The following is a 12,104-nucleotide window of genomic DNA, read 5'->3' as shown; positions in this document are numbered from 1 at the left end:
AGCACGAAACAATTCACATATTACACATTTAGTAACGACGACCATTCAGAGCACCAAGCTCAAAAGAAAGCGCTTACAGCTAGAAAGACTAATAACCATATTCAGGATGCAAACTACCAAAGTACAAACTGAGCTAACCAGAAGGGAACCAACACAAAACAGGACAATGAAAGAAGATCAGCTGCCGTCCCCTCTTTCCACTGCCCCTGATAGTTCAGTTGGTCTCCCCAAGTCTCATCTCCAGGCGATCCGGAGGAGTTCCCCACGCCGTTTGTCCAGCAGCAAGATGCATCGTTGTAGTAGGACTGCTTGCCCATCGTCGCAGAGAACCTTCCACTGGTGCAAATAACAGCTTAGTTTTGCAAGAATGCAATTCACATTTCTCCTTTTTTGCGCCCCTGAAACAAAATTCATTCCTCAGTCTCCACAAGCTCCATAAGGTAGCAGATGTTACTAGATTCAGGACAGCTTTATCTTTATGCATATGCCAAAAGGCCACAACTTTATCAAAACAGGATATGTTATCAATATTGAAAATTTCTGCAATAAAGTTCGAAACATGCTGGGCCACCACACATTCGAACATCAGATGTTAAACAGTTTCAGGTTCAGAGCAAAACAGGCAGGAAGGATCATCCACTTCCCTTCTCTTTGCAAGATTATCTCTAGTCAGTATTTTGTTGTGAATACAAAGCCACAAGAATATATGAATGTTTTGTGGACAAAGAATTTTCCACATTTTTGTACTAATATTAGAAACCACCCCCCAAAGTTGATCTGCTTGTAAAAAGACTTAACTGAAAAGGACCCATTAGTTTCTAATCCCCATATGGGGATGTCCAGTTCATCTGATAGAGGGTATTGTTTAATCAAACAAACAAGCTGATCCCACAGAATCATCCCAGATTTGTCAACACATCTCCTAAATGTTAATTTCAACTCATTTCCATCCCACACTTGGGCTACAGTACTATCCACTTGATTGCAGATATTGAACAAGTCCCAAAATTGCACTTTAAGGGAACAATCCCCCACCCACACATCATGCCAAAAACTAATGAGTTTACCATCACCCAACTTCCACCTATAGAAAGTTTATGCAGTAGCTAAAGCCCAAGTGATGCTCTTCCAAAAGGTAGAGCCCCCTTCACTTTTAGCCCAGAGGAGATTTGGAGAATTAACTCTATATTTGTAAAGAAGAAGTTTAGACCAATCAGAGTTAGGGTTGGTAAAAAATCTTTTACCCCAAGAAGCTAACATAGCCATATTATACTCTTTGATACTGGGAACCCCTAAACCTCCAAATTCCTTCTTCCTGGTAATCAAACCCCGGTTAGCCAAGTGATATTTATGTTGATCACCCACATTCCCCCAAAAGAAGTGAGCCAATTGTGAGTTAATGGCATTAATTGCCCATTTAGGAAATTTGATCACAGACATTAGGTAGGCAAGAATGCTAATAATGCAAGCACAAAGCAGGATAATTTTTCCTTTGTAGGTAAGATATCTCCCCAGCCAGCCAGAGACCCCTTTGATGATCCTATCAATGATAGGTTGGAGATCTTCTTTTTTCAACTTATCATAGTGCAGAGGCACCCCCAAATACTTAATAGGAAAAGAACCTTTTTTACAGCGGAAGATTTGAGCAAATTCACTAGCAACTGTGTCATCTATTAGTCATAAGATCACTTTTGTGGAAGTTAATCTTCATACCAGACAGGTTTTCAAAACATGACAGAAGCCACTTAAACTTTCTAGCTTTCTGAGTGGATTTTTCCAGGAAGAGTATGGTGTCATCTGCATATTGCAGACTAACCACACCTCCCGGGATTACATGGGGCAAAAGCCCAGAAATTAAATTTTGAGAAGCAGCTTTCTTGAGCATCTTTGTAAAAACATCAGCAACAAGACTAAACAGCAGAGGGGAGTGTGGATCCCCCTGTTTGAGTCCTTTCCCACCTACAAAGTAGGGGCTAGTAGTGTCATTAATCCTCACACTGAATGTGCTATTGATAAGCGTGCTCTTAATCCAAGCAATCCATTTGGGGCCGAACCCTCTCGAATGAAGCATATCAAACAAGAATTCCCAGCTAACCCTATCATACGCCTTCTCGTAATCCAATTTTAGGACCAGACCTTGCAAGCCTGATTTTTTAATCTCGTGGATTACTTCATGGGCCATAACCACGCTCTCTAAGATATACCTCCCTTTAATAAAAGCAGTTTGGTTAGAGGAGATCAACCTACGTCCCACAGGGGAGACCCGATTCGTCATAGCTTTGGAGAAGATTTTTATACCACAGTTACTCAGACTAATAGGACGGAATTTCTTCATCTCCCTGGCATCTGGTTCTTTAGGAATAAGAACAATTAGAGCAAAATTTAAACGTCGTAAATCTAATTTCCCTTCCTCAAAATCTCTGACTAGGGCCATAAAATATTTCTTGATAACATCCCAGAAAGTTTGGTAGAACAAAAAGGATAGCCCATCAGGGCCAGGGGCACCATGGGCATATGAGCCAAATATTGCCGCCTTAATTTCCTCCTCAGAAAAGTTTTTTTGCAAGTGGTCATTTTCTTCTTGCGTAACTAATTCATCCTCCTCCCAAAAGGAAGGACCAAGACAGATATTATGTTTGTTCTCAAAATAGAACATGCTTTTATAATAGGAGGTAGCCACCCCCAACATTTCCTGGGTAGTATACACAGGGCCATTTTCCCCAATCAGTTCGGACAAATGTTTTTTCCTGTGTCTGTGATTAGCCATAGCATGAAAATGTGCATTACTTGTCCCCGTCCATAATCCTACGATCTCTGGAGCGCTGCCATAAGGCAGTTTCCACCTTGCTCCAGATTAGAGCAAGTTCCTTCCTAATCTCTGCCATCCTAGTTTTATCTCCATCATCAATCTGGTTCCTCTCGGCGAAAACGTCAAGGATGTCAAATTCGAGCAAAAGCTCTCTTTTCCTCTTTTTAATATCTGCCTCAATGTTAATACTCCAACCCTTGGCTTTCTTCCTAAAAAGCTTTCTTCCAAATATCTATGGCTGTTTTACCAGGGACTGAGGTATTCCATGTATCCATCACCATTTTCTTAAAATCGGGATGGTCAAGCCACCATTTTTCAAATCGAAAAATCTTCAGGGAGGTAACCCTCCGAGCCCATGTGTCTAGGATCAATGGTGTGTGATCACTACCCACTCGGGGCAGTGGAGTAACTACTGACAAAGGAAAATGGGCATCCCAGTTCAAAGAAACAAAAACCCTATCTATGGTTGCAAAAATGGGATTATCTTGATTATTACTCCAAGTAAATTTCCTATTGGATACATTGATTTCCATAAGACCCCATTTGTTAATCCAGTCATTGAAGAGGTATGTAAACTGGTTGTTAACGACATCATTATTTTTGTCAGCAGTGGATCTAACAAGATTAAAGTCCCCTCCCAGTAACACTGGATAATCGAGCCCATCTATGACATCATGTAATTCAGCAAAGAATTCAAGTTTGAGCTCATTGTAAGAAGTACCATAGACAGCAACAAGATGCCAAATAAAACCATCAGATTTATTTTTCAGAGTAGCAACAATGCAAAACTTCTTATTAATAAAACCAATTACTTCGAATAGATCACTTTTGAGACCCACAAGGATCCCACCAGCTGTGTTTACAGCAGGTAAATAATGCCAGTCAAATGTATTTCTACCAGAAATATTTTTGAGGACATGATCGTTAATGACCTCTCTTTTAGTCTCCGAAAAACAGAGAAAGTCTACTTGGTTGTTACAGATAAAATCTCCCAGGCACTGAATTTTGCCAGGCTGACCAAGACCACGAATATTCCAAAAGGCTCCTATCATTTAAATTTAAAAGGGTGGGATTGTAAGTGCATCTAGTGCCATCCCTAGTTGGTTTTGGAGTATAGACGACAAACCTAGTTGAGGGACTAATGTGTTTGTGAGAATTGCAGGATAACACAGGTAGAAGTCCCTCATTGATTCGGTTTTACTACCAGAGATGACCCCTAAAAATGTATGAAGACATTGATGTCAAAGGTGGTATATGAAGATATTCACATTGAAGACTATGACAAGAGAAGACACCGCATGAAGCCTATGGAGCTCGAAGACTTAGATCTTTCGTAGTTCTTTTTCTTCTGTGATTGAGTCATAGGAACCACCGTACTGTTAAGTGGGGTCTAAGAGAACTAGTCAGAATGACTGAAGTGATGCTTAAACAAAACCTATGTCTTCGAGTGAAGACTATGAGAGCGAATCTTCTCCAGAGTCAGACAAGTCAGCTTTGCTTGTAGCCCAAGTAAAGTTGCCGTGTGAGGTTGAAATCTGACCGTTGGAACACGTGTCAGTTTCTTAGTGACCCAGGGTCATTTCGGACAAATCAGGTCGGGTTGCCTAGTGGCTATAAATAGCCCACCCCCTACAACCATAAATGGTTGGCTGCTCAGATTTAGAGTACGGTTTTTGTCGTTTGAGAGCAACCCACCTCGAAGCCTTTGAGAGAGAATTCCTTGCGAGGATAAAGCCCTAACCACCCAGAGCCAAAGAGAATTAGGCATCACTTAAGTCTTCTTGTCTATGTGATTTGAAGACTTATTACACTAAAGGACTATGCATCCTCCAGCCGGTTAGGTGAGCATCCAAGAGACATTGTGGATTGCCGGTGAACGAAGTCTGTGAAGGTTTGGGAGTCTACCTTGAAGACTTACCAGAGTGATTGGGCGAGCTCTATGTGACCTTAGCTCAAGGGGAATACGGTGAGGACTGGGTGTCCTGAGCTATGTGTTCAGGACTGGGTTTCCGGGACTGTGTGTCCTTTGGTTTAAATACCTAGCCGCCCTAACCAGATGTACAGTTGTCATTGTCTTCAATGAGTCACTGGTTTCATCCTTCCTTTCTCCTTACTTACTGTTACTCCTTGTGAAGTCATTGTATGTCTGCACTATCTTTTGTCTTCACTGAGTGACTGTGTGATCTGTTTGGCTTCTTAATATTTTCCTACCTGATCCTTACTACCTAGCTGCTATTAGTCATTGTGCTTTCACTTCATTGAATACATGACTATGGTTTACCTAGTGTAGTCTACCTTCCGCTGATTGGTAATAGGTTTATTTCTATCGTTTGTCTTTGAAACTTCCACGTTTTGAAGACTTTCATAAAAATCGCCTATTCACCCCCCTTCTAGTCAATATAACGCACTTTCAATTGGTATCAGAGCAAGGTGCTCCCTTGTTCTGTGTGATTCGGTTTAACCACCTGGAGTTTACCTATGTCGACTGCAGGGATAATTAAAGTCTCCGTTGCGTGCCCCGTCTTTGATGGAACTGAATATCCCTACTGGAAGAATAAGATGCGCATGCATCTTGAAGCCATTGACGTCGACCTATGGTATGTCGTCAAGAATGGCGTTCCCAAGGCTGGAGAAGGTGTCACTGCTGCTGATGTCAAGAAGTTCGTTCAACTGGACTCTACTGCCAAGAATATCATCTGTAGTCATCTGACCAAAGGACAGTATGGCTGTGTGAGTGCTTTGGAAACATCTAAGCTGGTCTGGGACTGGCTCTCCAAGGTCACCGAAGGAGTCTCAACCCAGAGAGATCAGAGAATCAGTGTTCTTCGCAACCTCTTCAACCGCTTCAAGCGAAATGACAATGAGAATGTCCAGCTCACGTTTGACCGACTCACTGACATCACAAATGAGCTTCAAGCCCTTGGCGCTACTGAGATCACCAAGCACGAAGTCGTCAAGACACTAATGAGATCACTTGACAGTTTGTTTGACACCCTAGCCCTGATGATTCAAGAACGACCTGATTTCAAGACACTCGATTCGTCCGACATACTTGAGAGGCTCAACACACATGAGTTTCAGCTTTCTGAGAAAAGAGATATCTACGGTCCAAACTATGGGCGAACTCGTGCCTTGAAGGAAAAAGCTGTCTCCTCATCTGAAGAAGAATCTGACAGCAGTTCTGATGATCCTGAAGACATTGGAAAGGAACTTGCTATGCTTGTGAAGAAGTTCCAAAAATTCACCAAGAAGAAAGGCTTCAGAAAGTCTTCACGATCAAGCTCAAGGAATGATGAAGCTTCTGCTCATGACTACAAGAAGAAAACATGCCACAAGTGCAAGAAAACTGGCCACTTCATCTCTGAGTGTCCACAGTGGGACAATGAGAACAGAAAGAAGAAGAAGAGCAAGGAATATGACTCTGACGACAAGAAGAAGAAGAAATACTCAAAGTCTTCTTCCAAGTCTTCCTCAAAGTCTTCATCACACAAGAAGAGCTCATCGGGCAAGGCACGTGCGTTTGTTGGCAAGGAAATCGATTCAGAGGAGGAGTCCGCTTCTGAGGAGGCGGAGGTGGAGTCTGAGGAGGAGTCTGATTCTGGCATTGCAAGTCTGGCTACAGCATACGTTGCCAAGTCCATCTTCAACACTGAAGACAATGACTTCACCACCGACACCGATGCAAATGATAAGGACTACTCTGCTCCTACCTACTGCTTCATGGCACGCGGTGCCAAGGTAAACACACGCACTACTCACTATCAAACATCTAATGACGATGACTCTGATTGTGGTTCAAGACCCAGCTACAAAACACTTGCTAAAATTGCAACTGAACAACAGAAAGCCATGGAACATATTCAATAACTGTTAGACAAAAGCGATGATCTGTTGGGCGCTGAAATGACTCGATCTGAGTCCTTAATTGAAGACATAAAAAATCTTCACATTAAGTATGAGGAACTTGAAAGTCGTCATGAAACGCTCTCAACAACTCATGAAAAGCTTTCCTATGATTATCTTCAAAGGAAGCAAGATCTTGAGAAATTGAGAGCGGCTCATGAAGATCTTCAAAAGGAAAATGAGTCACTTCGTGCTGAACAGATCAGTTCCGCTCAGGAAGGATTTGAACCACCATGTCTTAAATGCATTGAGCATGATAATGCTACTTCTGTTGCTGAATGTTCTACTGCTGCTACTGTTGCAATATCTTCAACTGTTGATGTGGTAACTAACCCCTCTGCTGAGGATACCACTGCTATTGCTGATGAGAATGCTAGGTTGAAGACATTGCTTGAAACAGGGATGTACAAAAGTCTTAAAGGGCATCAAACACTATGTGATGTCCTCAAAAGGCAGATTCTGAAACGAAACCCGAGGAAAGAGGGTGTTGGGTTCGTAAGGAAAATGAATGCTGATGGCTCTTACTGGAAACCTGAACAGTACCCCAAAACCACATGGGTTGCTGCAAAGGAACCTTCAGCTGATCCATCCAATCTATCTGGCTTCACTTGTGCTAACCCCATTGTCATCGATGAATCCTTTGATGCAAACTATAAACTGTTTAAGAATCAGAATGGTGAAGTGTTTGCCAGGTACATTGGTACTAACTGCAGGAATGGACCGCCTATGAAGAAGATCTGGGTGCCCAAAAGGTGTTTGGAAAATCTTCCTGTGAATGTCATCATGACACCACAGATGAAGAAGACAAACCCCAGACCACAGGCTTCATACGGCCCAAAGGCTTCATACAGACAGAGGACTCACCTGAGTCGCACTAACGTAAATGTTTTACAGGGAAACCATACTCAGGCCTATGAATATGAGCGCGGTTCATCGAACCGCCATGTTCATAAGACCAAAAACTATTCTGCTTATTCTTATGAGTATTACTGTCCGCCTGCAAGACTTTTTGCTAGGGATCCAAAGCCAAAGTTTTCAGACGCTGCACTTAGACTTATCGCTTCTAAGCCACCCTTGAGGATGTGGGTGGTTAAGAAGGCTTAACTCTCTTTTGCAGGGAAAGGTCTCCAGCAAAAAACCAAAATCTTCTGACGCTATTGCTGGGGACCTTAAACATCTTGTAGGGCGCAAGATCAAATGCCCGAATGGTCTTACTATGTACTTCGTTCCTGAATCGCTTGCTACTCTCCCTATCAGTCCTAATCTGGATCTAAGCTTTCAGAACCCACTGGTTCGTCAAATGTTTTTGCTTCACAATTCTCTTTGTGAAGCCTATCCCCCTAACTGCACTGTAGGGTATGGCACCAGCATCTTCAGAATGGATTATTGATAGTGGGTGTACAAATCACATGACAGGCAAAAGAAGCCTTCTTATGGACTCAACCTTACGTCCATCCAACAAGAGTCACATCACATTTGCCGACACTGGTAAAAGTAAGGTACTGGGTCTAGGTAGAGTTGCAATCTCAAAGGATCAACACATGGATAAAGTCATGCTTGTTGAATCCCTTGGCTTCAACTTAATGTCTGTCGCAATGCTTTGTGATTTGAACATGATCGTAATATTTGGAAAATATCGCTGCCTTGTTCTAATGGAATCTGACAAGTCTCTAGTGTTTGAAGGGTATCGGAAAGATGATTTGTACGTGGTAGATTTCTCAGCAGGACCACAGCTTGCCGTATGTCTTCTAGCAAAAGCTTCAGAATGCTGGCTCTGGCATCGGAGGCTTGGGCATGCTGGCATGAGGAACCTCCACACCCTTGCAAAGAATAAGCATGTCATAGGCATCGAGGGCGTCAAGTTCAAGAAAGATCACTTATGCGGTGCCTGTGAAGCAGGAAAGATGACGAGGGCCAAACATCCCTCGAAGACAATCATGACTACTACTCGACCCTTCGAACTGCTTCACATGGATCTTTTCGGTCCCACTCATTACTCAACTCTTACTACTACTGCCTGTCTCTATGGCTTTGTCATTGTTGATGATTATTCTAGATATACTTGGGTGCACATAATCCTTTACAAGACTGAAGTGCAGGATGTCTTCAGACGCTTCGCCAATCGAGCAATGAACAACTATGGCGCCAAGATAAAGCACATCAGAAGTGACAATGGCACTGAATTCAAGAACACTGGCCTTGATACATATCTTGATACCTTGGGCATCACACATGAATTCTCAGCCCCGTACACGCCACAGCGGAATGGTGTCATCGAACGCAAGAACAGAACACTCATTGAGATGGCCAGAACAATGCTAGATGAATACAAGACTCCAAGAAAATTCTGGCCTGAAGCCATTGATACTGCATGCCATACAATAAATCATGTTTATCTTCACAAGCTTCTGAACAAGACATCTTATGAGCTCCTTACTGGCAAGAAGCCAAATGTCAGTTACTTTAGAGTATTTGGCGCTAGGTGCTGGATCAAGGACCCACATCACACTTCAAAGTTTGCACCAAAAGCACATGAGGGTTTTATGCTTGGATATGGAAAGGATTCGCACTCCTACAGAGTCTTCAACCTATTTCATTATAAAGTGGTTGAAACAATGGATGTGCGGTTCGATGAGACTAACGGTTAACAAAGAGAGCACCTGCCAAATGTGCTAGATGAAGTTCCATCCAGTGAATCAATCAAGCTAATGGGTACTGGAGAAATTATACCTTCTGAAGCTCATCCCGAAGAAGAACTTATCATATCTGCACCTGATCATCCTGAAGACAATGCTCAGCCTGAAGACATTCCCTCTAACAACGACAATGATCAACAAGAGCAAAATCTTCGCCCTGTACATCCTCGTGTTGCCAATGAAGTGCAGATTGAAAGAATAATTGATAGCATCAATGCACCCGGTCCGCTCACTCGTTCAAGGGAAACTCAGCTAGCAAATTTCTGTGGGCACTTCGCATTCGTCTCAATAACAGAACCCAAGAAAGTTGAAGAAGCCTTCATGGAACCTGAATGGATTCAAGCTATGCAAGAAGAGCTTCAACAGTTTGAGCTGAATAATGTATGGGAACTGGTTAAGCGTCCTGATCCTCGGAAGCACAACATAATAGGCACAAAATGGATATACCGCAACAAGCAAGATGAGCATGGTCAAGTTGTCAGAAACAAAGCTCGTCTCGTTGCTCAAGGATATACTCAAGTGGAAGGCAATGACTTCAATGAAACATTTGCTCCTGTGGCTAGACTTGAAGCCATACACATACTGCTGGCCTATGCCAATCATCACAGCATACTTCTATATCAAATGGATGTGAAGAGCGCCTTTCTCAATGGCAAGATTGAAGAAGAAGTGTATGTTGCACAACCGCCTGGCTTTGAAGATCCAAAACATCCTGACATGGTATACAAGCTCAACAAGGCATTGTATGGCCTCAAACAAGCCCCTCGGGCCTGGTATGACACACTCAAATACTTCTTGAAGAGCAAAGGCTTCATACCTGGTTCCCTCGACCCCACTCTCTTCACGAAGACATATGATGGTGAACTGTTTGTGTGCCAAATATATGTGGATGACATTATCTTCGGCTGCACCAATCAGAAGTACAGTGAAGAGTTTGGATAGATGATGCAAGAGCAATATCAGATGTCCATGATGGGAGAGCTGAAATTCTTCCTCGGTCTTCAAATACGACAGCAACACAACGACATCTTCATATCTCAAGAGAAGTATCTCAAAGATTGCCTGAAGAAGTTCGGTATGCAAGACTGCAAAGGCTTCATGACGCCAATGCCAGCCAAGTATCATCTGGGTCCTGACGATAATGGTAAAGAGTTCGATCAAAAGGTATACCTCTCCATGATTGGTTCTTTGCTTTATCTATGTGCATCTAGGCCAGATATTATGCTTAGTGTTTGCATGTGTGCTCGATTTCAAGCGGCACCAAAGGAGTCGCATCACTTAGCTGTGAAGCGAATTCTTCGATATTTGGCTCACACCCCAACTCTAGGATTATGGTATCCAAAGGGCTCAGAGTTTGATCTGGTTGGATTCTCGGATGCTGATTATGCTGGTGACAAAGTGGATCGCAAGTCTACATCAGGCACATGTCACTTTCTGGGACGATCACTTGTATGTTGGTCTTCAAAGAAGCAGAACTGTGTATCTCTCTCCACTGCTGAATCTGAATACATTGCTGCTGGATCTTGCTGCGCTCAGCTTCTGTGGATGAAGAAACACTCAAGGACTATGGCATTCATCCGAAGCAAGTGCCACTCTACTGCGACAATGAAAGCGCCATCAAGATTGCCAACAACCCAGTTCAGCACTCGAAGACAAAGCAAATTGAAATTCGTCATCACTTTCTCAGAGATCATGTTGTGAAGGAAGATATTGATATCATACACGTCAACACTGAAGAGAAATTGGCAGATATCTTCACCAAGCCCTTGGATGAGAAGAGATTTTGCAAGTTACGATGTGAGCTAAATATCCTGGAATCCTCAAATGTCCTGTGATGTGCAACACTTATGCATATTGATGACTTAGATGTGCAACACACGAAGTAAAGTATATCTTCAATCAATGAAGACATACATTCTAAGTGTGAATACATTAATGTGGAATTTGACTTCAGAGTGCCACGATAATTGTGCGCCGTGTCTGGGTCTAATACTTCCTATACGGTGGGTAACGCCACCACAAAATGTTCGTTTTGAAGTGTTTCACTCATGGCGTTACATTTGCTATGTCTTCACATTTGGTTTGACTTCAATCTCAACATGTCTTCATGATTATCTTCACTATGTTGATTATATATATATACTAGTGCTCTGTCCTCTACAACATTCACTTATAGCTATGTCTTCTTGTTGAATCTTTTGAACTAAGTGAATGTGATCGGACCCTAACCTCTCTATGCTGTCTATCTCAAACTCTATCTCTCCAAATCATATGCATTCTATTGAAACTGTCGAATGTCTTCTCTGCATCCTTGTCAGCAGAAGATACAGAGACAAACATTAAGTCCGTTTTCAATGCTCATTCCTCCACATGAAACCCGGAGAAGTGGGAACGACCACCCGACAATCCAGGCGTGCGTGGGACGTGGAACAAACCCCAATATGCTGCATGATGGCCATGTGTTCCTCAGATGCGAATCGCCAGGGGCACCTGTGTAATAACGCAGTGCCGCCCCTGTACCTATAAATACTCACTTCACAGCGGTCATTATCTCTTCTTCCACTCTCGCATGAACCCTAGCGCCACTGCTAGCCCTCGACGACGCCGGCGACGAAGCGCTTCGCTGCCGCAACCTCTCCGGCACCGTCTTCACGCCGACCGCGGACATCATCCTCTCCGCAGTCGCTGAAAGTGCG

The sequence above is a fragment of the Triticum dicoccoides genome, chromosome 2A, assembly GCF_002162155.2.
Source record: "Triticum dicoccoides isolate Atlit2015 ecotype Zavitan chromosome 2A, WEW_v2.0, whole genome shotgun sequence".
NCBI classification, from domain to species: domain Eukaryota; kingdom Viridiplantae; phylum Streptophyta; class Magnoliopsida; order Poales; family Poaceae; genus Triticum; species Triticum dicoccoides.
This window is presented reverse-complemented; position numbering follows the sequence as displayed.